At 37.6% G+C, this 24,049-nt stretch overlaps 1 protein-coding gene and 1 pseudogene across 1 annotated transcript in view; both read left to right on the top strand.

Annotated features, from left to right (window-relative positions):
• The window catches only part of ESR1 (estrogen receptor 1), a 395,464-nt gene that overhangs the window by 89,052 nt on the left and 282,363 nt on the right, over window positions 1–24,049 (top strand). The window lies entirely within an intron of this gene.
• LOC137204428 (ubiquitin-conjugating enzyme E2 E1 pseudogene) lies at window positions 8,770–10,467 on the top strand (annotated as a pseudogene).

The raw sequence follows: 24,049 nt of genomic DNA, 5'->3' as shown, positions 1-24,049 counted from the left end.
CATTGCAGCATGCGGGCTCTCTAGTTGTGGCATGCAGGCTCAGTAGTTGTGGCGTGTGGGCTTAGTCGCCCCGTGGCATGTGGTTCCCTGACCAGGGATCAAACCCATGTCTCCTGCATTGGAAGGCGAATTCTTAACCACTGGACCACCAGGGAAGTCCCTGTAACCATTTTTTAAATTGAAGTATAGTTAATTTAAATGTGTTAGTTTCAGGTGTACAACAAAGTGATTCAATTATACATATATATGTATACATTATATATGTATGTATATTGTTTTTCAGATTCTTTTCTGTTATAGGTTATTACAAGATATTGAACATATCTTGTATACATTGAACGTATCCCGTGCTATATAGTAGGTTGTTGTTTTCTATCTATTTTACATATGGTAGTGTGTATATGTTAATCCCAGACTCCTAATTTATCTCCCCCACCCCCTTTCCCCTATGGTAAGTTTGTTTTCTATGTCTGTGAGTCTATTTCTGTTTTGTAAATAAGTTCATTTGTATCAGTTTTTTAGACTCCACATATAAGTGATACCATATAATATTTGTCTTTTTCTGCCTGAGTTACTTCATTTTATATGATAATCTCTAGGTCCATCCATGTTGCTGCAAATGGGCTATCACTTTTAAAGGGTGATAAATCTCCTTAAAATCCCAGCTCTCCCATTTACCAGTTCTATGACCTTGGACTCATTTCCTCACTTCTCTGTGCCACAGGTTTCTCTGTAATAGGGATAATTATAAAACTCATTTCATAGGGTTTTGAGAATCATACTGGTAAAGTTATTTTACATAATTAGCACTCAAAAATGACCACTAATATCTAGTATCTGAAAACATATTTTAAAATATATTTGAATATATTTCAAAATGTTATTATATAAAAGATATGTAAATTTTATTTTACTATATTAAAATGGATAAGTTTAAAATACATAACAAATATGTATGTTAATATGTTAAAATGTTCAACATGTGTTTAGATTTTTCTGTGTATTTCTAAAAGCAGTTTATTTCCTTAAGTGTTACATAATACTTATAAAACATATTTATATAAGTTCCAAATAATAACCTCTGTAGCTCCTGGAAAAGTAGGGCTGTGTCTGATATTCTTTTGCATCTCCCTTAGTTTCCAGCACTCTGAGAACCACTCAGAGTCACTTTTCCATATGCAGAAATCTTTAGGTACACGTCTTCCATTATTTCTACACATTCTCTCCACCTTGCTACATTCTTCAGTGGCATAAACATATTCCCTCTCCTCCCACAACGGAAAGAAATATGCGTATTGAGCAATTCCAACACCCAAGAGCAAAAATTACTAGTCAGTGTTGAAAACAAAAACAAGTTTCATTTTTGTGTGTGTGGTTGTTGTTCCTGTTGCTTTTTGGTGTGTGTGTGCTTTTGTGTGTGCGTGTGTTTCTTTTCTTCCAATAAGTTTGTCCTCTGTTTCATTTCTTCCATCAATTTCCAGCATTCTATCTCCAGACTATATATTTCAAGGACCCTACCCCCAGCAATTTCCCACTGTCCTTCATTCATTCTCAAGGGCAGTGGGGATGGTGCCAGTCAGGGGCTAGTGACAGGATAGTATTATCTACTGTGTTGGAGGAGCTAAGAACTGATTAAGATTCTCCAAGGCAGAGAAAGACATGGGCATCCAGTCTTGAAAACAGTTTGTTGTTATGGCAGAAGAGCAGTGAATTAGCTTGAAGAAGGCCAAAGAAATTACCCAAAGCTTCCACATATAAGCGATATCATATCGTATTTGTCTTTCTCTGTCTGACAAATGAACTTATCTACAAAACAGAATTAGAGTTACAGATCTAGAAAACAAACTCATGGTTACCAGGGGGTAAGCGGGGGGAGGGATGAATTGGAAGATTGGATTGCCACATACACACTATATTATTAAATAGATAACTAATAAGCTATATATTAAATAGATAACTAATAAGGACCTACTATATAGCACAGGGAACTCTACTTCATACTCTAATGGCCTATATAGGAAAAGAATCTGAAAAAAAGTGGATATATGTATAGGTATAACTGATTCACTTTGCTGAGTACCTGAAACTAACACAACCTTGTAGATCAACTACACTCCAATAAATTTTAAAAGAAAAATAAAAACATGAAATTACCCGGAGCTCAGGTGCCTTTCTAAGACACACCAACCTTCATTCACTCACAAATTCGGCTACCAGGTGATGAGAAGACAAAAATGGATGTCATCTCCGGTTTTGACTTCAAGGAACTCACAGCCGATGGGGGTCTTGGGCGATGGACAGAGGATTAAAATACAGTGTTAACAACTGACCTCAGCCTGGGGGAATGAGTAAAGAATTTGGAAGGGAAATGATGCCTGAAAGATTAACATAAATCAGGCCAGTTAAGGAAGCGGTAAGGAGAAAGGTGGCTGTGTTTACCAGTAAAGGAAAGAGGCTAGAAACTGCAGGAAACACAGGCAGTGGGGTGTTGCTGGAGCATAAACTATGACGTTCGCCTCTCTCTTGCTTTGCTGTCAACAGGTCAGATTGGCAAGTAGGGTGACCAACAGTCCTGGTCTCCGGCAAGGTGAGACTTTCAAGTAGGGTGACCATACGTTCTGGTCTGCGGCAAGGTGAGACTTTGAAGGTTAAAATGGGACAGTCTCGCCACATCAGGAACATCGAGCTCCCTATCTTTGTGTGGGTATCTGCCAGCTGAATCATCTGCCTGTCTTTTGTTTGTTTGGTTTTGTTTTCTAAGTAACAGAAGAATATGTTAAAGATGGGTTATGGAGGAGAAAGAAAGGGGAGGTATGATTTTTGTGGCTTGGAAGAAGACACCCTCCATGAAGGATATGGTTATGCTATGGAGGACTGCTTTCTAGCTAAGGACAAAGGCAGGGACCACGGAGAAGAGTCTGTGCCCTGCACTTGGGAGAGTGAAGGGCAGTGGGAGATCACTGGGGTGGAGTCCTTGAAATGCATAGTCTGGAGATAGAATGCTGGAAACTGATGGAAGAAATGGAACAGAGGACAAACTTATTGGAATTTCTTTTAAAATGTGTGGTTTCTGTCATCAGTTCGTTCGCCATGATATAGATGGTTATCAATAGTTACAATTACATTCATCAAGATCTAAAATTTCTACCATTTTTAGATATTTATCAGTCACAATGAGGGTTATTGAAAGTGATGTTAGATAATTTCCTCTAAAAGTTGTGTTCTATTAATCCATACAAATATCAGTGTCTACTGCATGCTTTTTATTAATCTTGGGGCCAGATAGCAATTAAACACTCAGAACCTAAGAACATTTTATAATATAGCACTTCATGTAATTCTGTAAGACACTGAACACATTTACCTCTTTTCTTTTGGGCCTTTAAATCGGAACAGTGCTGTGCAATAGAAGTATAATGTGAGTCACATGTGTCACTTAAAATTTTCTAGTCATCAAATTAAAAAGTAAAAGGAAGCCAGTGAAATTAACCTTGACACATTTTATCCAACATATCATAATTTCAAAATGTTATCAATATAAAAATTATTAATGAGATATATTACATTCCTTGGCTTTGGACTAAGTCTTCAAAATTTTGTGTGTATTTTTCACTTACAGCACAGCTTTCATCAGGCATATTTTATCTATATGTAGATATCATAAAACTTACAGTTGAAAAAGTAAATTCATATACCCAACTTGTCACAAACATACTTAAAAGTTTTCCAATGACTGAATTGAGTGTCAGTTTTAAATTTGAAGTCAATTGAGTTAATTAAATGAAATTAAAAAAAAAACTTCATTCCTCAGTCACATTAGCCACATTTCAAGGGCTTATTTGCCACATATGGTTAGTGGCTGAAGATTAGAAAACAGAGAAGTAGAATATATTTAGTAAATGAATTTGGAAGCGGGCACATTTTATTACTCTCCTTTGTCGTGCTTTTTTTTGGTTTTTTCTCTTTAGCTGTTTACAACTATAAAAGCCAAAAGACTCTCCATCTTTTTTTGTAGGCATTAGTTCCATATACGTCCTGTAGATGGCAGCACTTTCTTCCTGAAACTGTAAGAGGGAGGAGTTGCTAGGACTTGTCACTCAGATTCTGGCGTTTTTCATAGAGTCAATTCTTTGGAAAATTTTTTGGTGGCATAGGTTAGAATCTTTTCAGTTCTACTGTCATTCTGTATAGATGGCTGCTGATTATGGAAACAGTCTCAGCCTCTAGAAAATTGCACATTCCTCAATTTCGGGTAAAAGAAAAGCAGCTCTAAGGTGAGAGAAGAAAGAGATGCAATTAAAGGACTCCTATCAAAACGCTTTCATTTGCTCAAATCCATATTTTGGAAATGGTGATTCCAAGTGCTGCTTAATAAAACTTTTCTAAGCAGATGAGAGGTAGATTTTGTTTTAAAGACTGTGGCAATGTTATCTGTTTTTTTCATTTTCCAGGCAACTTTGTAAGTGAATGTTTTAGAATGCCTACAGTTTCATATTTCTTTTCTATGTAAGACATCCACATCCATTATTAAAACAACTGAACAGGGCTTCCCTGGTGGTGCAGTGGTTGAGAGTCCGCCTGCCGATACAGGGGACACGGGTTCGTGCCCCGGTCCGGGAAGATTTCACATGCTGTGGAGCAGCTGGACCCGTGAGCCATGGCGGCTGAGCCTGCGCGTCCAGAGCCTGTGCTCCGCAACGAGAGATGCCACAACAGTGAGAGGCCCGCGTACCGCAAAAAAAAAAAAAAAAAAAAAAAAAAACCAACAAAAACACCCTGAACAAATAACATGTAGCTAAAGTTATATATATGTGTTTATAGTTCATGGATTAACATTTTAGCATCACTCCCCTCCCCTTCATTTTGTGTTTGTGATAAAAGAACATGAGATAAGAGGGGTACCAGCATTGGAGGGATTCAAGTTGAGTTTCTAAGGACCGATGTGCATTTTTTTTTAAACATCTTTATTGGAGTATAATTGCTTTACAATGGTGTGTTAGTTTCTGCTTTATAACAAAGTGAATCAGCTATACGTATACATATATCCCCGTATCTCCTCCCTCTTGCATCTCCATCCCACCCTCCCTATCCCACCCCTCTAGGTGGTCACAAAGCACTGAGCTTATCTCCCTGTGCTATGAGGCTGCATCCCACTAGCTATCTGTTTTACATTCGGTAGTGTATATATGTCCATGCCACTCTCTCACTTCGTCCCAGCTTCCCCTTCCCCCTCCCCGTGTCCTTAAGTCCATTCTCTACGTCTGCGTCCTTATTCCTATCTTGCCATTTTTTAGAACCATTTTTTTTTAGATTCCATATATATATGTGTTAGCATACGGTATTTGGTTTTCTCTTTCTGACTTACTTCGCTCTGTATGACAGACTCTAGGTCCATCCACCTCACTACAAGTAACTCAATTTCGTTTCGTTTTATGGCTGAGTAATATTCCATTGTATGTATGTGCCACATCTTCTTTATCCGTTCATCTGCTGATGGACACTTAGGTTGCTTCCATCTCCTGGCTATTGTAAATAGAGCTGCAATGAACATTTTGGTACATGACTCTCTTTGAATTATGGTTTTCTCAGGGTATATGCCCAGTAGTGGGATTGCTGTGTTGTATGGTAGTTCTATTTGTAGTTTTTTAAGGAACCTCCACACTGTTCTCCATAGTGGCTGCATCAATTTACATTCCCACCAGCAGTGCAAGAGTGTTCCCTTTTCTCGACATCCTCTCCAGCATTTATTTTTTCTAGATTTTTTGATGATGGCCATTCTGACCGGTGTGAGATGATATCTCATTGTAGTTTTGATTTGCATTTCTCCAATGATTAATGGTGTTGAGCATTCTTTCATGTGTTTGTTGCCCATCTGTATATCTTCTTTGGAGAAATGTCTATTTAGGTCTTCTGCCCATTTTTGGATTGGGTCGTTTGTTTTTTTGATATGGAGCTGCATGAGCTGCTTGTATATTTTGGAGATTAATCCTTTGTCAGTTGCTTCATTTGCAAATATTTTCTCCATTTTCAGGGTTGTCTTTTTGTCTTGTTTATGGTTTCCTTTGCTGTGCAAAAGGTTTTAAGTTTCATTAGGTCCCATTTGTTTATTTTTGTTTTTATTTCCATTTCCCTAGGAGGTGGGTCAAAAAGGATCTTGCTGTGATTTATGTCATAGAGTGGTCTGCCTATGTTTTCCTCTAAGAGTTTTATAGTGTCTGGCCTTATATTTAGGTCTTTAATCCATTTTGAGTTTATTTTTGTGTATGGTGTTAGGGAGTGCTCTAATTTCATTCTTTTACATGTAGCTGTCCAGTTTTCCCAGCGCTTCTTATTGAAGAGACTGTCTTTTCTCCACTGTATATTCTTGCCTCCTTTATCAAAGATAAGGTGACCATATGTGCGTGGGTTTATCTCTGGGCTTTCTATCCTGTTCCATTGATCTATATTTCTGTTTTTGTGCCAGTACCCCTATGTGCATTTTTGTGTAGCTCGTGAGGACCCCCTGGTACAAAACCCCATCAAATTGTGGTGTGTTTTCTTGATACTCTTTGGGTGGCATTTTAAAATCACAGCCTCTCTTTTCTGTAATTATCACTCAGTCTGTCTCCCAAATAGAATCTCAAGGTGCTGGCTGAATTCTAATCATGATTTTGCTTATTTTAGTTTTATAGGTAGAATATTCATAGTGTAACTAGTATAATAAGTCTAATACCAATGCTTTTGACTCAGAATGTTTAGTTTTCTTAATGTACTCTTTACTTCTTAAATTCTGGGATAGTCTGTGAAATGGTAGAGGAGAAGGTTTGAGGAGAGAAAGAGACAATTTTATATAGGACAGATACACGTCAGAAGCTATACAAGCTTCTTTTGCATGTGTTTGCTTTTATTACCTCTTCTAATCTGAAGAGCAATTTTCTTATAGCTAAAGAAACTAGACTTGGAGAAGTACTATACCTGTCATTTAGCAAATTTCTAGGTATATTTCAGAAAACCTACCCCAAATGTTTTCATTTCTTATCTTTTTAGCAGAGACCACATATAAGGACTTTCTATATGAAGACATCTGAGGAATTAAAACATGGTGTCATTTCTGTAATTTCTTGCCCCATATATTTCTGGTTGTCTTTCTACTATTGCATTTCTTCTATTCTGTCTGCTTCCTTAACAGTTTTTTTTGTTTTCTTTTTCAAAATGTAATATTTACCCAAAGTTCAGCACTTGGCTTCTTTTTCTTTCTCCTTCTTCAATTATCACGTCCGATCCCATGGCTTCAACTATCTTCCCATGAATGTTAATTTCCAAATTTGTGACTTCATTCTTTCTGTTAGTCTGAACAGGATAATTGCTGAACAAATAACATCATAAATCTCAGTGGCTTATTTCTCTCTCACACACAAATTCTAGTGCAAATACTCCCCACCTGCTTTCCTGATGGCTCCCCACCAAGTGGGGACTCAGGGATCAGCTCCATCCAACTTACCCTATTTTATGTCTTGGAGCCCTTTAGCAGTCTGGTGATGCCTATGGGCCTCCTCTAAGAATAGTGTTTGTAAATGTGGAAGAGGAAAAAAAAAAGAGCTAGTAACCAAAATTCAAAGTTAATTAAAAAATAGTGCCAGGTAAATATATTTCAAGATATCTGCATCAAGTGTAATGTGATATGAAGTATCTGTGATTTCTATGGGAGACAAAGGCACATTTTGCTAACACTGTTGTAACCACTGACTACATTTGTAAATACAGGGAATGCTAAGGTCCAGTTAAAATTCATGAAAACACATTTCCCCCTTCCAAGCTCACAGGACTCCCTTAATGGCTTAGATTTCAGGTTCTAGTGGCTCCACAATTACCAAAGACTTCTTGGAGTCCTTTACTAGATCTTATGCATGCGATCGACTGACAAAGACCTTGTAGGATAATATGAGACATTTGGGGGCCAAACCAGGAAGGGACATACACCACCTGCAGTCAGAGTTTATGGGCTAGAACAAGTTGTATTGTCCCTCTGAGGAAGAGGGCTAGGAACTGTATTTCAGCTGTGTGTGCAGGAAGGAGGTAGGATGTGGAGAGCATGGAGCAATAATTGTTTCAAGCAAGAATTATCAATGGATGCTAAAACTAAGAAGGAAAAATATGATGAGAAACAGAATATTCTTTATAGCTTTGTAGTACTGCCACACAGATACTTTTTAATTGGGAAGGGAAAATACTAACTTTATGGAGAGGAAGAGATCTAGCCAGACAGCACCTTATCCAAGTAATCAAAGGTGATGTCATCAGTAATGAGACAAACTGGCACAGGTGACGCACAAAGCAGGAACATTTCTGTGATTCCCACCCAAAATGCATAACCTGAATTTAGTCAAAGGAAACATCAGAAAAACCCAGGGCGGTCCCCAGACCTCTTGAGAGAAAATTCACAGCCCTCGCCCCCTGGGCCCAGCGTCCCGGGTCCGGAGGGGGCCGGGCTTCCCGGGGTCCCCCGAGCGCTGCTCGCGCCCCTCTCCCTGGAGGTGTCCAGGGGGCGGGGAGCCCGCGTGGGTGGGACGGGGCCGGTGTGGGAGGGGCGGGGGGGGAGGAGCGGGGTGTGCCCCCGTGTGTGGCTGGGGGAAGCCACTGCCTGTTTAGTAGTTGCTTTTGCTGCACTTCCACTTCTCTCCCAGCGAGAGAGAGACTCGAGTGGCCAGGCTCAGCCGCAGCGAAGCAGCCAGACACGAAGAGAGGGGCTGTTTGCTGGGTGGGGGTGGGGGTGGGGTCACTCTGCGGATGAAAATTTGAGGGCCAGAACCAGCTCCTCCCCATTTTCGTCCTCCAACCAGCAAACCGAGAAACAAACACCCCCAAGAAGAAGGAGAGTAAGGTCAGCATGAGCAAAAACTCCAAACCCCTCTCCACGAGCGCCAAGAGGATTCAGAAGCAGCTGGCGGACATCACTTTAGACCCTCCACCCAACTGCAGTGCTGGTCCCAAAGGCGATAACAGCTAGGAATGGAGATCAACCATCCTACGGCCTCCAGGGTCCGTGTATGAGGGTGGTGTATTCTTCCTTGATATCACTTTTACCCCAGAATATCCCTTCAAGCCTCCAAAGATTGCATTTCGGACAAGAATCTATCACTTGTAGTATTAAGTCAAGAAGTTATTTGCTTGGACATATTGAAAGATAACTGGAGTCCAGCACTAACCATATCTAAAGTCCTTCTTTCTATCTGCTCACTTCTTACAGACTGTAATCCTGCCGACCCCTTGGTGGGAAGTATTGCCACTCAGTATATGACCAACAGAGCAGAACACGACAGAATGGCCAGACAGTGGACCAAGGGGTACGCTACATAAAATGGATTTTCACAATTCTTTACATTATTTGTCTGTCACAGAGAGAGCTGCTTATGATTTTGATGGGGTAGGGGAGGGTGGGAGTTGATAGAGAGTAGGGTATTTCTATAACAGATATTATTCAGTCTTATTTCCTAAGATTTTGTTGTAACTTAAGGTATCTTGCTACAATAGACAGAATTGGCAATAGCAACGTTTAAAACTGTCATTAGTTCTGCAATATTAGCTGAAATGCAATACAGAGAAGAATAGACATTTGGGTTCAGTTGCTTGTAGTCTGTAACTTGAAACAGCTTAATTTGTACAGGTTACACACGTGGCCATTTATGTCAAGTCCTTGCAAGACCATATACAGTTTTTTGTTTAAAAAAATTGGAATTTGTTTTCCCTTCTTGGAAGGGAACATTGATATTTAACAGCTTTTAGAGACTGTCATCTCATATATATAAAATGGACACATGGCTATATGACACCGTATAGGAAATGAGTAGTTATGTATTTTATTTTATATGCCAATCTACTTTCTTATGAAAAGATAGAGGTTTGCATCAGAACTTGTGAAAACCTGTAGTAAAATACCTTAAGCTGTTAACTGTAAGGCATGGAATAGGAGTTGTTCAGTGGATTGGTTCTACGTTGAGGACTACTGAAGTCTGCATTTGTTACTGTGCTAATAAACAATATTAAAACAAAACAAAACAAAAAAAGAAAAACCCAGATTGAGAGATAGTCTACAAAGTAGCTGGCTGGAACTCTTCAAAATTGTCAAGATCGTGAACTGTTCCAGATTAAAAGAGGCTAAAGACACATGACAACTAATGCAAGGGTGATTTTGCATTGGATATTGAATCAGAAAGTGGGCATTTGTAAAACAATTGATAAAATCTGAATAAGGTCTATAGGTTAGACAACAGTATCGTATCCGTATGAACTTACTGATTTTGATCAGAGTACTGTGGTTAAGTAAAATAAAATAACCTGTTTTGAGGACGTACATCCTGATGTTGGCAACTTACCCTCAAATGTCTCAGGAAAAAAGAATAAATAGGTAGATAAGTAGATAGATAGAATGATAGTAAGAATGATAGAATGAAAAAGTAAGTGTGATAAATTGTTAACATTTGGGGAATATAGGTAAAACATATGTGGGAATATTTTGTACTATTTTTGCAAAATTTCATTTAAAATCTGAAATTATTTCAAAATAAAAATATTGTTAAGCCTCTTTTTTTTTTTAAATAGATCTTTATTGGAGTATAATTGCTTCACGATACTGTGTTAGTTTCTGTTGCACAACAAAGAGAATCAGCCATATGCATACACATGTCCCCACATCCCCTCCCTCCTGAGCCTCCCTCCCACCCTCCCTATCCCACCCCTCTAGGTCATAACAAAGCACCAAGCTGATCTCCCTGTGCTATGCCGCTGCTTCCCACCAGTCAACTATGTTACATTCGGTAGTGTATATATGTCAATGCTACTCTCACTTTGCCCCAGCTTCACCGTCCCACCCCATGTCCTCAAGTCCATTTTCTATGTCTACCTCTTTATTCCTGCCCTGCAACTAGGTTCATCAGTACCATTGTTTTTTTAAGATTCCACGTATATGCATTAGCGTATGGTATTTGTTTTCTCTTTCTGACTTACTTCACTCTGTATGACAGACTCTATGTCCATCCGCCTCACTACAAATAGCTCAATTTCATTCCTTTTTATGGCTGAGTAATATTCCATTGTATATATGTGCCACATCTTTTTCGTTGTTGTTGTTGTTGTTTGGAGTACGCGGGCCTTGCACTGTTGTGGCCTCTCCCGTTGCGGAGCACAGGCTCCGGACGCACAGGCTCAGCGGCCATGGCTCATGGGCCTAGCCGCTCCGCAGCATGTGGGATCTTCCCAGACCAGGGCATGAACCCGTGTCCCCTGCATCGGCAGGCGGACTCTCAACCACTGTGCCACCAGGGAAGCCCACCACATCTTCTTTATCCATTCATCTGTCGATGGACATTTTGGTTGGTTCCATGTCCTGGCTATTGTTAATAGTGCTGCAATGAACATTGTGGTACATGTCTCTTTTTGAATTATGGTTTTTTCAGGGTATGTGCCCAGTAGTGGGATTGCTGGGTCATATGGTAGTTCTATTTTTAGTTTTTTAAGCAACCTCCATACTGTTTTCCACAGTGGTTGTATCAATTTACATTCCCACCAACAGTGCAGGAGGGTTCCCTTTTCACCACACCCTTTCCAGCATTTATTGTTTCTAGATTTTTGGATAATGGCCTTTCTGACCAGTGTGAGGTGTTACCTCATTGTAGTTTTGATTTGCATTTCTCTAATATTTAGTGATGTTGAGCATCTTGTCATGTGCATCTTGGCCATCTGTATGCCTTCCTTGGTGAAATATCTATTTAGGTCTTCCACCCATTTTTTAACTGGATTGTTTGTTTTTCTGATATTGAGATCCATGAGCTGCTTGTATATTTTGGAAATTAATCTTTTGTCCATTGTTTCATTTGCAAATATTTTCTCCCATTTTGAGAGTTGTCTTTTTGTCTTGTTTATAGTTTCCTTTGCTGTGCAAAAGCTTTTAAGTTTAATTAAGTCCCATTTGTTTATTTTTTTTTAAATTTCTTTTTCTCTAGGAGGTGGGTCAAAAAAGATCTTGCTGTGATTTATGTCATAGAGTGTTTTTCCTATGTTTTCTTCTAAGACTTTTACAGTGTCTGGTCTTACATTTAGGTCTTTAATCCATTCTGAGTTTATTTTTGTGTATGGTGTTAGGGAGTGTTCTAATTTTATTCTTTTACATGTAGCTGTCCAGTTTTCCCAACAACACTTATTGAAGAGGCTGTCTTTTCTCCATTTTATGTTCTTGCCTCCTTTGTCGTAAATTAGGTGCCCATATGTGCATGGGTTTATCTCTGGGCATTCTATACTGTACCATTGATCTATATTTCTGTTTTTGTGCCAGTACCATACTGTCTTGATTACTGTAGCTTTGTGGTATAATTTGAAGTTGGGGAGCCTGATTCCTCCAACTCCATTTTTCTTTCTCAAGATTGCTTTGGCTATTCAGGGTCTTTTGTGTTTCCATACGAGTTGTAAAATTTTTTGTTCTAATTCTGTGAAGAATGCCATTGGTAGTTTGATAGGGATTGTATTGAATCTGTAGATTGCTTTGGGTAGTATAGTCATTTTCACAATATTGATTCTTCCAATCCAAGAACATGGTATATTTCTCCATCTGTTAATGTCATCTTCGGTGTCTTTCATCAGTGTTTTATTGTTTTCTGAGTACAAGTCTCTGGCTTCCTTAGGCAGGTTTATTCCTAGGTATTTTATTCCTTTTGTTGCAATGGTAAATGGGAGTGTTTTCTTAATTTCTCTTTCTGATTTTTCGTTGTTGGTGTATCTGAATGCCAGAGATTTCTGTGCATTAATTTTGTGTCCTGCAACCTTACCAAATTCATTGATTAGTTCTAGTAGTTTTCTGGTGGCATCTTTAGGAATTTATATGTATACTATCATGTCATTGGCAAACAGTGACAGTTTTACTTCTTCTTTTCCAATTTGTATTCCTTTTATTTCTGTGGCTAGGACTTCCAAAACTACGTTGAATAAGAGTGGCAGGAGTGGATATCCTTGTCTTGTTCCTGATCTTAGTGGATCTGCTTTCAGTTTTTCACCATTGAGAATGATGCTTGTTGTGAGTTTGTCATGTATAGCCTTTATTATGTTGAGGTATGTTCACTCTATGCCATTTTCTGGAGAGTTTTTAATCATAAATGTGTTGAATTTTGTCAAAAGCTTTTTCTGCTTATATTGAGATAATCATATGGTTTTTATTCCTTAATTTGTTAATGTGGTGTATCACATTGATTGATGTGCGTATATTGAAGCATCTTGCATTCCTGGGATAAATCCCACTTGATCATGGTGTATGATCCTTTTAATGTGTTGTTGGATTCTGTTTGCTAGTATTTTGTTGAGGATTTTTGCATCTATATTCATCAGGGATATTGGTCTGTAATTTTCTTTTTTAGTGATATCTTTTTCTGGTTTTGGTATCAGGGTGATGGTGGCTTCACAGCATGAATTTGGGAGTGTTTCTCCCTCTGCAAATTTTTGGAAGAGTTTGAGAAAGGTTGGTGTTAGTTCGTCTCTAAATGTTTGACAGAATTCACCTGTGAAGCCATCTGGTCCTGGACTTTTGTTTGCTGGAAGATTTTTAATCACAGTTTAAACTTCATGACTTGTGATACATCTGTTTATATTTTCTAATTCTTCCTGCTTCAGTTTTGGGAAATTGTACCTTTCCAAGAATTTGTCCATTTCTTTTTTTTTTTTTTTTTTGAATTTGTCCATTTCTTCGTGGGTGTCCATTTTATTGGCATATAGTTGTTTGTAGTAGTCTCTTATAATCCTTTGTATTTCTGCAGTGTCAGTTGTGATTTCTCCTTTTTTCTAATTTTTTTGATTTGCGTCCTCTCCCTTTTTTTCTTGATGAGTCTGGCTAAGGGTTTATCAATTTTCTTTATCTTTTCAAAGAACAAGCTTTTAGTTTTATTGATTTTTTGCTATTGTTTTCTTCATTTCTATTTCATTTATTTCTGCTCTGATCTTTATGATTTCTTTCCTTCTCCTGATTTTGGGTTTTCTTTGTTCTTCTTTCTCTAGTTGTTTTAAGTGTAGGGTTAGATTGTTTCTTTGAGATTTTTTTTTTTCTTGAGGTGAGATTGTATTGCTATAAACTTCCCTTTCAGAACTGCTTTTGCTGTGTCCTATAGGTTTTGAGTCGACGTGTTTTGTTGTCATGTGTTTCTGTGTATTTTTTAATTTCTTCTTTGATTTCTTCAGTGATCTCTTGGTTATTTAGTAGTACACTGTTTAGCCTCCATGTATTTCTGTTTTTTACAGTTTTTTTTTCCTGGAATTGATTTCCAATCTCATAGCATTGTGGTCTGAAAAGATGCTTGATACAATTTAAATTTTCGTAATTTTTTTGAGGCTTGATTTGTGACCCAAGATGTGATCTATCTTGGAGAATGTTCCATGTCCACTTGAGAAGAAAGTGTATTATGCCACTTTTGGGTGGAATGTTCTATAAATATCAATTAGATCTATCTGGTCTATTGTGTCATTTAAAGCCTGTGTTTCCTTATTTATTTTCTGTTTGGATGATCTGTCCATTGCTGTAAGTGGGGTGTTAAAGTCCCCTACTATTATTGTGTTACTGTCGATTTCTCCTTTCATGGTTGTTAGTATTTGACTTCTGTATTGAGGTGCTCCAATCTTGGGTGCATAAATATTTACAATTGTTATATCTTCTTCTTGGATTGATCCCTTGATCATTATGTAGTGTTCTTTCTTGTCTCTTATAACATTCTTTATTTTAAAGTCTATTTTATCTGATATGAGTATTGCTACTCCAGCTTTGTTTTGATTTCCATTTGCATGGAATATGTTTTTCCATCCCTTCACTTTCAGTCTGTATGTGTCCCTAGGTCTGAAGTGGCTCTCTTGTAAACAGCATATATATGGGTCTTGTTTTTGTATCCATTCAGTCAGTCTGTGTCTTTTGGTTGGAGCATTTAATCCATTCACATTTAATGTAATTAGCAATATGTATGTTCCTATTACCATTTTCTTAATTATTTTGGGTTTGTTTTTGTGGGTCTTTTCCTTGTCTTGTGTTTCCTGCTTAGAGAAGTTTCTTTAGCATTTGTTGTAAAGCTGGCTTGGTGGTGCTGAATTCTCTTAGCTTTTGCTTGTCTGAAAAGCTTTTGACTTCTCCATTGAATCTGAATGAGATCCTTGCTGTGTAGAGTAGTCTTGGTTGTAGGTTTTTCTCTTTCATCACTTTAAGTATTTGCTGCCACTCCCTTCTTGCCTGCAGTTTCCGCTGAAAAATCAGGTGATAACCTTATGGGGATTCCTTTGTATGTTATTTTTTGTTTTTCCCTTGCTGCTTTTAATATTTTTTCTTTGAATTTAGTTTTTGTTCGTTTGATTAATATGTGTCTTGGTGTGTTTTTCCTAGAGTTTATCCTCTATGGGACTCTCTGTGCTTCCTGGACTTGGGTGACTATTTCCTTTCCCATGTTAGAGAAGTTTTCAACTATAATCTCTTCAAATATTTTCTCAGACCCTTTCTTTTTCTCTTCTTTATCTGGGACCCCTCTAATTCAAATGTTGGTGTGTTTAGTGTAGTCCCAGAAGTCTCTGAGGTTGTTTTCAATTCTTTTCATTTTTTTTCTTTTTTCTGCTCCTCAGCAGTTATTTCCACCATTTTGTCTTCCAGCTCACTTATTTGTTCTTCTACCTCAGTTATTCTGTTATTGATTCCTTCTAGTGTAGTTTTCATTTCAGTTATTATGTTGTTCATCTCTGTTTGTTTGTTCTTTAGTTCTTCTAAATCTTTGTTAAAAATTTCTTGTATTTTCTCAATCCATGCCTCCATTCTATTTCCGAGATTCTGGATCATCTTTACTATCATTACTCTGAATTCTTTTTCAGGTAGATTGCATATTTCCTCTTCACTTATTTAGTCTTGTAAGTTTTTACCTTGCTCCTTCATCTGTGACATATTTTTTTGCCATCTCATTTTTTTGTTTTTAAGTTTTTATGAGTGGGATTGTGTTCCTGTCTTATTGGTTGTTTGGCCTGAGGCTTTCAACACTGGGATTTGTAGGCTGCTGGGTAGAGCTGGGTCTTGGTGCTGAGATAAGTAACTCCGTGAGACCTCACTCCGATGAATGTTCCCTGGGGTCTGAGGTTCTCTGTCAGTCCAGTGGTTCGGACTCGGAGCACCCACTGCAGGAGCTTCGGCCCAACCCTGGTCTCATGAACCGAAATCTCGCAAGCCACTGGTTCACTTTGGGGTTCCTCCCGTCTCCTTGGGTGTCAGAGTCCTTCACCAGTGCCCAGCAGGCGCCCTAGCTGTAGGGAGATGCTAACTCCGCGTCTTCCCACACTGCCATCTTGACTCCGTCCCAGCCTGACTCTTATAAAACCAAGGAGGATGGTCCAAACTTTTGTTTGCCTTGTGCTTTTCTATTTATCAAAGAACCTTAGGTAGTGACAGGCTGGGTTGATCACTTGTATTCTAGTTAACATCAGAGTATAAGTCTAGGAGATTCTGAGCCATGTGGAAAGAACATAGTTCTCCGTCTTTTGATCCATTTTTCCTAAGAAGAGTACATTAGTGTGCTTTAATGTATGGATACAACTATTAATTGGCATCCCAATCCTGCAGATTCTGGAACATTTTATTATCTTGTTATCCACTTACATGTTTGGGTAGATTTGAATGTCTGAATTGTCAATAGTTTTGCCAAGACTTCATTGGAAAATCTGGTCTTGCAAGTTTATTTTCACAAGGCATCTCTCCAAGCATGGCTTCTTGAACCCCAGAAGAAAAGATCTGATCAAATTTGTTTACTAACAAAAGCTTATAGTATTGAATGGCAGCCTCTGGGAATCTAAGGAAATACTTAGTTTCATTTCTTACTGAGGAGCAACCATTACAGTCATTTTATACCCTTTAGAAGTGATGATTTACTATTAAATGTATTCTGATCTTCAGTATCCCTGGTCTTGACTCTGACTGCATGTGTGTGCCCACTGTATTTACACACACACAGACACACCAGTGAGGTTATGGCAATGAGGAAGTTAAAGATCCTATAATTTAAAATGATCATTCTGATGTCTTCAGATGCTAGATTTGTTGAAACCTGTCTGATTGTCATTTGCCTTAGAAATCAGGTACTGTACACTGGTAGGAAAAGAGACATCCCAAACCAAAAAACCCTCATATATTTGTCACAGCTCCACAGCATATAAAATCCATTTGAAGCTACCCCATCCTTATAGAGGTTAGATCTTTGTATAAATAATCTGTCTATTCAAAACATGTCTTAAAATAAATGCCAGTGAAAGGTTTTGGGCTCATCTCTCAGGTGCAATGCTGAGCACTGTTTTAGTGTACTTTTTCTCAGTTGTTGCTATTTCTAGAGAACTTAAAAGATGTAAATTTCTATTGATGATGAATGAGTGGACTCTATAGCCCACTGGAGATCCCTTGGATGAGAGCCAATTATGTTTCCAAGCTAAAGTATGATCAGCTAGTTACCAGCAACTTTAAGTTTCCAGAAAATGGTTTGACTCCCAAATTGTTTAAAATCTATTTGTAATAGTAGATCACATATAAATAAAAGAAGTTTAGCTCTAAACAGCACAAAAGAATTTAAACCCGTGCAAAATCCCACCATGTTAATCATGATCTATTTTAATTTTTTTTTTTTTTTTTTGGTGTGGATTCCACTCTGGTCTGTACACGTGCATTTACGTTTTATTTTAAAATAGAAGACATATGATTTGCGTTATGCTCTTTGACTTACAATGGTATTAAAAACCTTTCCAATGTTTCTACAGTGTTAATAATTACTTGCTATATATGCATAATAGCTTATTATAACATTTCGCCCCAGAAGTTTTTCAACTATTTTATTAATTTTAGAATTTGAAAATTTTCCTCCAATTTAAGAGATAATAACTGCTCCTCCCAAAAGCATCTACATACTTTTCCCTTCTACTGAACTATTTTCTGAGGACAAATTCCCAGGAATAAGATAGCTATATCTAAGAATATACATGGATACATTAGATAGATATAGATGTGTATGTGTGTGTGCACGCACACGTGTGTATACTCTTACCATTTATTATTTCCAAAATGTCTTTACCAGTTTACAGTGGTGTACACACACTGTATAAATGGATATATACCATTTTTACTATCAGCTTTCCAAATTTGGTATTAGACCCAATTTTTGCCAAACCTAATTATGGAGGGCAATGTAGGGCTGCGGGGAGTAGTTGGGTTTTGAAGTTAGATGGTTGCAGGATCTGGTCCTGGTTCCTAGGGATTCCATGATATTAAGTCAAGTTGTTTAACCTCTATAAGTTTAGTTTCCTTTTCTAAAACATGGTTAATGGTATTTACTTCATAGAGTTTTTGTGGGTATCAAATGAAATAGTTTATAAGGTACATAAACAGGAACTGGTTGAATAAATATTTGTTGAATAAGGAAAAAAATGAGTACATGTTCATTCTTTCAATATCTACTTTCTCTACTACTCTTACAGGGATAGTTTTCTCAGTATAAATAAAAAGCAAGATCAAGTTTATCTTTAAATGGTAAATCCTTCCCTCAGTAACATTAAAGACTGATTAGTATTTTGAGCATTCCTCCAAAAACCTGTATCAGTTCTTTTCTCAAAAAACTATCTTTTATAAGGGAAATATCAGTTAGGAGGTATTTTAGCAGAAAATTCAAACTGGTTTACACAATTAGAAAATTTATCTCACGTAACAGATTCCACATGAGTGGTGGAATCCACAGTTGGTTGGGTCACTGGCTTAATCATGTCATCAGAGTCTCAGGTCCTTTACAACTTCTGCTCTGTCATTTCCCATCCGTCCACTTCACCCTGAGACTGGGTCACTGTACTGTCAAAAAATTGATGTCAACCGCCTGTGGAGTAATGTTTTCTTGTTCACATCAATAAGGGGACAGAGAAAAACTCTTCCTAAAAGCATGGAATGTTAGTTGTTTCCCATCAATTTAAGTGGTGTACTCACCCCTTAACCAGTGGACTACCTTGGATTAATTGGAATCTCCCTCTGAAGCTGGGATTGTTGGTGAAGTTGGGGGGTGCACGATTTAAATTGGGGTTCCATTAAACTGAAGGAAATGGATTTGGGGTTGGCACCAGCAGTTTCTACTGCGAAGAAAACGTAAGTTTTGGACACATTAATCCCTACTTGCCATGTTACGTGAAATTTATCAACTTGAAAAATTTGTCCAGAAAACTTAAATCCATTCTCAATGCCATTGAGTTTTTTCAATAGCATTTAATTTCATAGCTAGAAATAATTGTGATTCAAACTATTGCCTTGATTTAGAACTGTTATTGATCCTTTGGATTTTGCCTCACAATATAACCATAAAATGAAGAGACAACAGAGCTATGCATGCTTTCAGAAAATATTTACTGAGATGTAATTACATGCTATGCCTGGTGTTAACTGCTAATGATGCAATGGACAACAAGTCAAGGTCTTTGATATTGCAAAGCTTATAATCTAGTAGACCAATAAGTCCATGTTTTCAGTGGTATCAGATAGGATTGTACTGACTTCTTAAGTTTATACTCGAGCACTTAGTATAACTGCCATGCGAATAACACATTCCATCTTGTTATAGGAAATAGAAGACAAGCCCACTTTTTTGGTACTGGTGTCACAAATTTATTTTTCTTGACTAGATGTTTTGCCAAGAAGTGGTTCAACTCTGGCTAATTGCTATCAGAAGGAACAGCTCGGCATAAATTACCCAGACTTAAACTCTTAGTTTGGGGTAGATTTTCCCCAACATTTAAATGGACAATTCCAAACAGCGTAAGCCAACAGGTTAATTCATTTAGCAGCACTTGTACTAATAATAGCCCCATCAATATATAGTTCTTAACATACACTGTTGCATAGATACCATCTTTATTTCTCCTATGGGTTGCCGTAATGGCAGTTGAAATTGTGAGTAACAGAATGACAGGGAGCATTTAGGATCTATAATTGACAGGCTTGGTGATTGATTGAATGGACAGTGCATCTCTAGGTTGAAAGTAATGGAATGTGGGGGGAGGCGCATAGTAATATAGAGAACACTGAAGGGAAAATAGTTTGAGACAGGCAGAGGGTAGATTAGGTATTCAGTCTGGGACAACAACCAAGTTTGAGGTTTGCCTCTGTCATCTCAGGTGCCTATAGCAAAGTACCATAGACTGGGTGGCTTAAACAACAGATATTTTTTGGATGGTTCTGGAGGCCAGGAAGTCCAAGATCAAGGTTCTGGCATATTTGGTTCTTGGTGAAGCCCTCTTCTTGGCTTGCTGATGGCCACCATCTCTCTTTGTCCTTATGTGGCCTTTTCTTTGTGTGCTTCCTCTTCTTCTAAGGACACTGATCCCTTTATGAGGACACCACCCTTATGACCTCATCCTTATTACTTGCCAAAGACTCCACTTCCAAATGTCATCACATTGCCAGGTAGGACTTCAAAATATGAACTTTCAGGGAACACAACATTCAGTCCATAACAAGGTTCTTATAAAATGTCCACATGAAGATGTCAAATCAAGAGTTGGCTATTTATGTCTACATTCCCATCAATCAATAAGCTTCAGAGAAAATGAGCTTTTAAGACTTCTTTTAATGATAGGAAAGTAAGATCTTGATAAGATATAATGGCATGATGGTCTATGGAAAAGTTTTAAAGAAAAACACTGAAGATAGTTGGTATATAAGTCAGGTTGTATTAACTTGGATAAAATAGAAGGGTACAAGGATAGGGGAAAGATAGGTGAGCTAAGATGGAAATTCTTTGCCTCAAAAACCAATTCTGATGATTTGTGAATCTAACTTATGTGGTGACATTCTAGTAGATCCAGGACAAATCACTTCAACATTATGTGCTCTGAACTTTTCATTTGTAAGTCAGAAAATATTACACAACACTTGCTACACTTTTCTAAGAGCTGAACTGAGAGTGTTAATGCAGTTGAAATGGAAAAAAACTCTTTATTTTGTTTGGAAGAGACTTTGTTTATTTTGTTTGGAAGAGACTTCATTATAAATATTTATTAAATTAGGGTAAAACACTCTAGAAATATTTATTATGCAGCATTAAAATTTTAATTATCAGTAACAAAGACAGGCATAATTTTGACTGTTTTATAACAGTCCAGTTATTAAATATAATTGATATATAACTGTAACTAATATATAATTTACCTGTAATATTTAATTTAATATAAATAATCAAATATAATTGATAAATATAAGTGAAAAAGGTTAAAATTAAACTATCTGAAGAGGAATCTTAAAATTGACCAATTCTTTCCAAGAGGTGATGGGGTACGTGATTAATATGTACAAAGCAAAGAATTAAACCAACACATATAATCTCAGACTTTTTTTTAACATCTTTATTGGAATATAATTGCTTTACAATGGCATGTTAGTTTCTGCTTTATAACAAAGTGAATCAGCTATACATATACATATATCCCCATATCTCCTCCCTCTTGCATCAGACTGTTTTTGATATCATCGATTAGTTATGTATATAATTTTGCTATTATAAATCAGATTGAGTCTATTTTTTTCACAAAGATTCTGTCATAATGGGAGGCAAAAAAAGGTTAGAGAGGTGAAGAGTCTAGAAGTCTCTCTGCACCCCAAATTAGATCTGAAGATGATTAGGTTGCCTATTTCAGTTGTTTCTGAGCAAAAAGAGAAGAAAGTGAAAGTGTTCAGATCAGAGAGGGAAAAGTTTGAAGGGCAAAAAAAAAAAAAAAGAAGAAGAAATACAAAGAAAGCACCTGAATCAGTTAGAGACGTCAGATATGCACCAGCAGCATGGATTATACTAGAATTTTCTACAGAAGTCTTGTAAATCACTGATAAATAGTGTACCACTTATTTGCTTAAAATTTTCAGTTAATGTACCTCAGGAGTATTTTGCGGATAACGATCCTCACTCTCTACCTTATTACGGAGGCAGAGCTGTTTCTCTTTGTCCCGTTCTCCGTCTGTGATATACTTTTTATTCCTCAAGAGCTATAGAATCATGTCCATGCTATTGTTGTCTGCCTGATGGGAATTCACGTAATTGAAAGCGTTTATCCTCTCTTAGTAGAAAAATTGGGCATTTGGAAGTAATGAAATCCCCCACGTTTGTCCACAGCCTAGGAAATACTGTTCACTCAGCTTTGTTCTAAAGTTTCCACTTTTCCCAGTATAACCTGTTGAAATTTTAGTCCTGCACAAGAACTAAAGCTGGAATTTCTTGTGGCAGCCTAGCTGTCCATGTTCATGTAGTTACACCTTTGGTTGCTATTTCACCACTGATCAAAAAATAAAATTGCATTCTTTTGGAAGAAACATGGAATGACAGGAAGAAAGTCCATACTGTATTGTAAAGTGAGAAAAAACAAGTTACAGTGCAAATGTTGAATAAACCCTATTTTTTGAGTAAGCAACTCTATATGTAACATTTATGTATATATGTTTAGATATTTGCTTAATTATAGAGTGATAACCTCTGGGCAGTGAGATGAGGGAAAGTGAGAAAAGACTTTCACTTTTTACATTATACTTTTTATTTTATACACTTCTGTATTGTTTGAAGTTTTTAAAATGAGCAAGTGTTATTTTGTCATTAAAACAAAAACAACTGACAAAAACCTCCAGGAAGTAAGAAATTACTTGGAATGGAATATGTTTAAATAATTAATTTGTCGATACTGCTTGACTATTATTTTCTCTTGCTAAATCAAAACTCTGCTGCTTTTCTCAGGAGGTTGCTTTAAAAAGGAAGGGTAAGTGTTTCTAATTAAATGAACAGCTCAACCTTCCCACCTCCAGCCTAAATTCCTCATTTTGGTTTTGTTAGTAATAAACGCTACATGCAGATTTTTAAGGTAAATCAAGGAATGTGGGTGTTCAACAGGGCAGTGTACAGCACCATAGTCAGTGGGAAACCATGCTTTTGTAACTGTTGGTTTATCAAGTTGGAGCAGGAAGGGTTATTTTGAACAACAGGACGTGAAGTCCCAGTAGGGGTCTCAACTGCTCAGATGTACTGGGCACTGTGACATGCACCCAAATGTCATGGAAGTGTGGCCCTTTAGCTTATGCACCAATCTGAATCTCTCTGAACTTTCTTGATTCTACCGCAAAGTAATAAAGAGAAATTAGTTGCTATTAACTTTTGTAATAACTTTTGCATTATACACAAAGGTGGGTTGTACCTTGTGTGGCCATGGGTATATGCAAAACAAACAACCAAACAGAAAGCTAGAGTCTGATCCCTTTTTGGTTTTACCTTTTAAAGGCAGGGTTTAGCAAAATATGTGACAGATTCTCCAACCATTTACCAAATAGACATTATCTGCTTTTCAGGGGATTAATGGTAGAGGCCCCCGCTGAGGGACCTTTGAGAGCAATGAAGCCAGAGGGACAAAAGGGCTAAGAGTGATGATTGCTCCGTGACAACCTCCGCGCTGGTGAGCGATTCAAAATTGAGTTCTGCCAACTTGAAAATCCAGATCTGCAAATCAATGATTGCGAACTTTGTATTCTTATCAGGTGGACAGTCTCCGTGTCCAGTGTTTTTTAAGCCACCCAGTTTGTGGTATTTTGTTATGGCGGCCCTAGCAAACGAATACACTCTCTCCTCTGTGATAACACTCATTCTTTGGAACAATCCTTACTCATTCTTCTATAAAAGCAGAAAGTCTATTGGTGAAGACTAATTACCTTTGCTAGAGTGTATGTTTGAAGGCCGCTGCTGGGCGGCAACCTGGTGACTCAGGAAAGCTAGGGTTGTTTTCTTGCTTCACGGGTCTTTGCACAAATAGGAACTGAGGCATTTTCTCCTTTTCACTGATTTAGGGGGAGATCCTGCTTGTTGTAAAGTCAAGAACAGAGTTTTCAGACAGAGTCTGATTATCTTTGAAAAAACTAACCTCTCACATCCTCTGTTGCCAAGTGATCGGGCTGTAGAGGTTCTCGTTGGAACATTGATCCCTGGGTCAAGTTCAGAGGGTGAGAAGCTTTTTTGGATTGTTATCAGTAATGCTATGA

This window comes from Pseudorca crassidens, chromosome 13 (assembly GCF_039906515.1).
Source record: "Pseudorca crassidens isolate mPseCra1 chromosome 13, mPseCra1.hap1, whole genome shotgun sequence".
Classification (NCBI taxonomy): Eukaryota; Metazoa; Chordata; class Mammalia; order Artiodactyla; family Delphinidae; genus Pseudorca; species Pseudorca crassidens.
The sequence above is the reverse complement of the archived record's forward strand: the minus strand, read 5'-3'. Positions and strand labels throughout refer to the sequence as shown.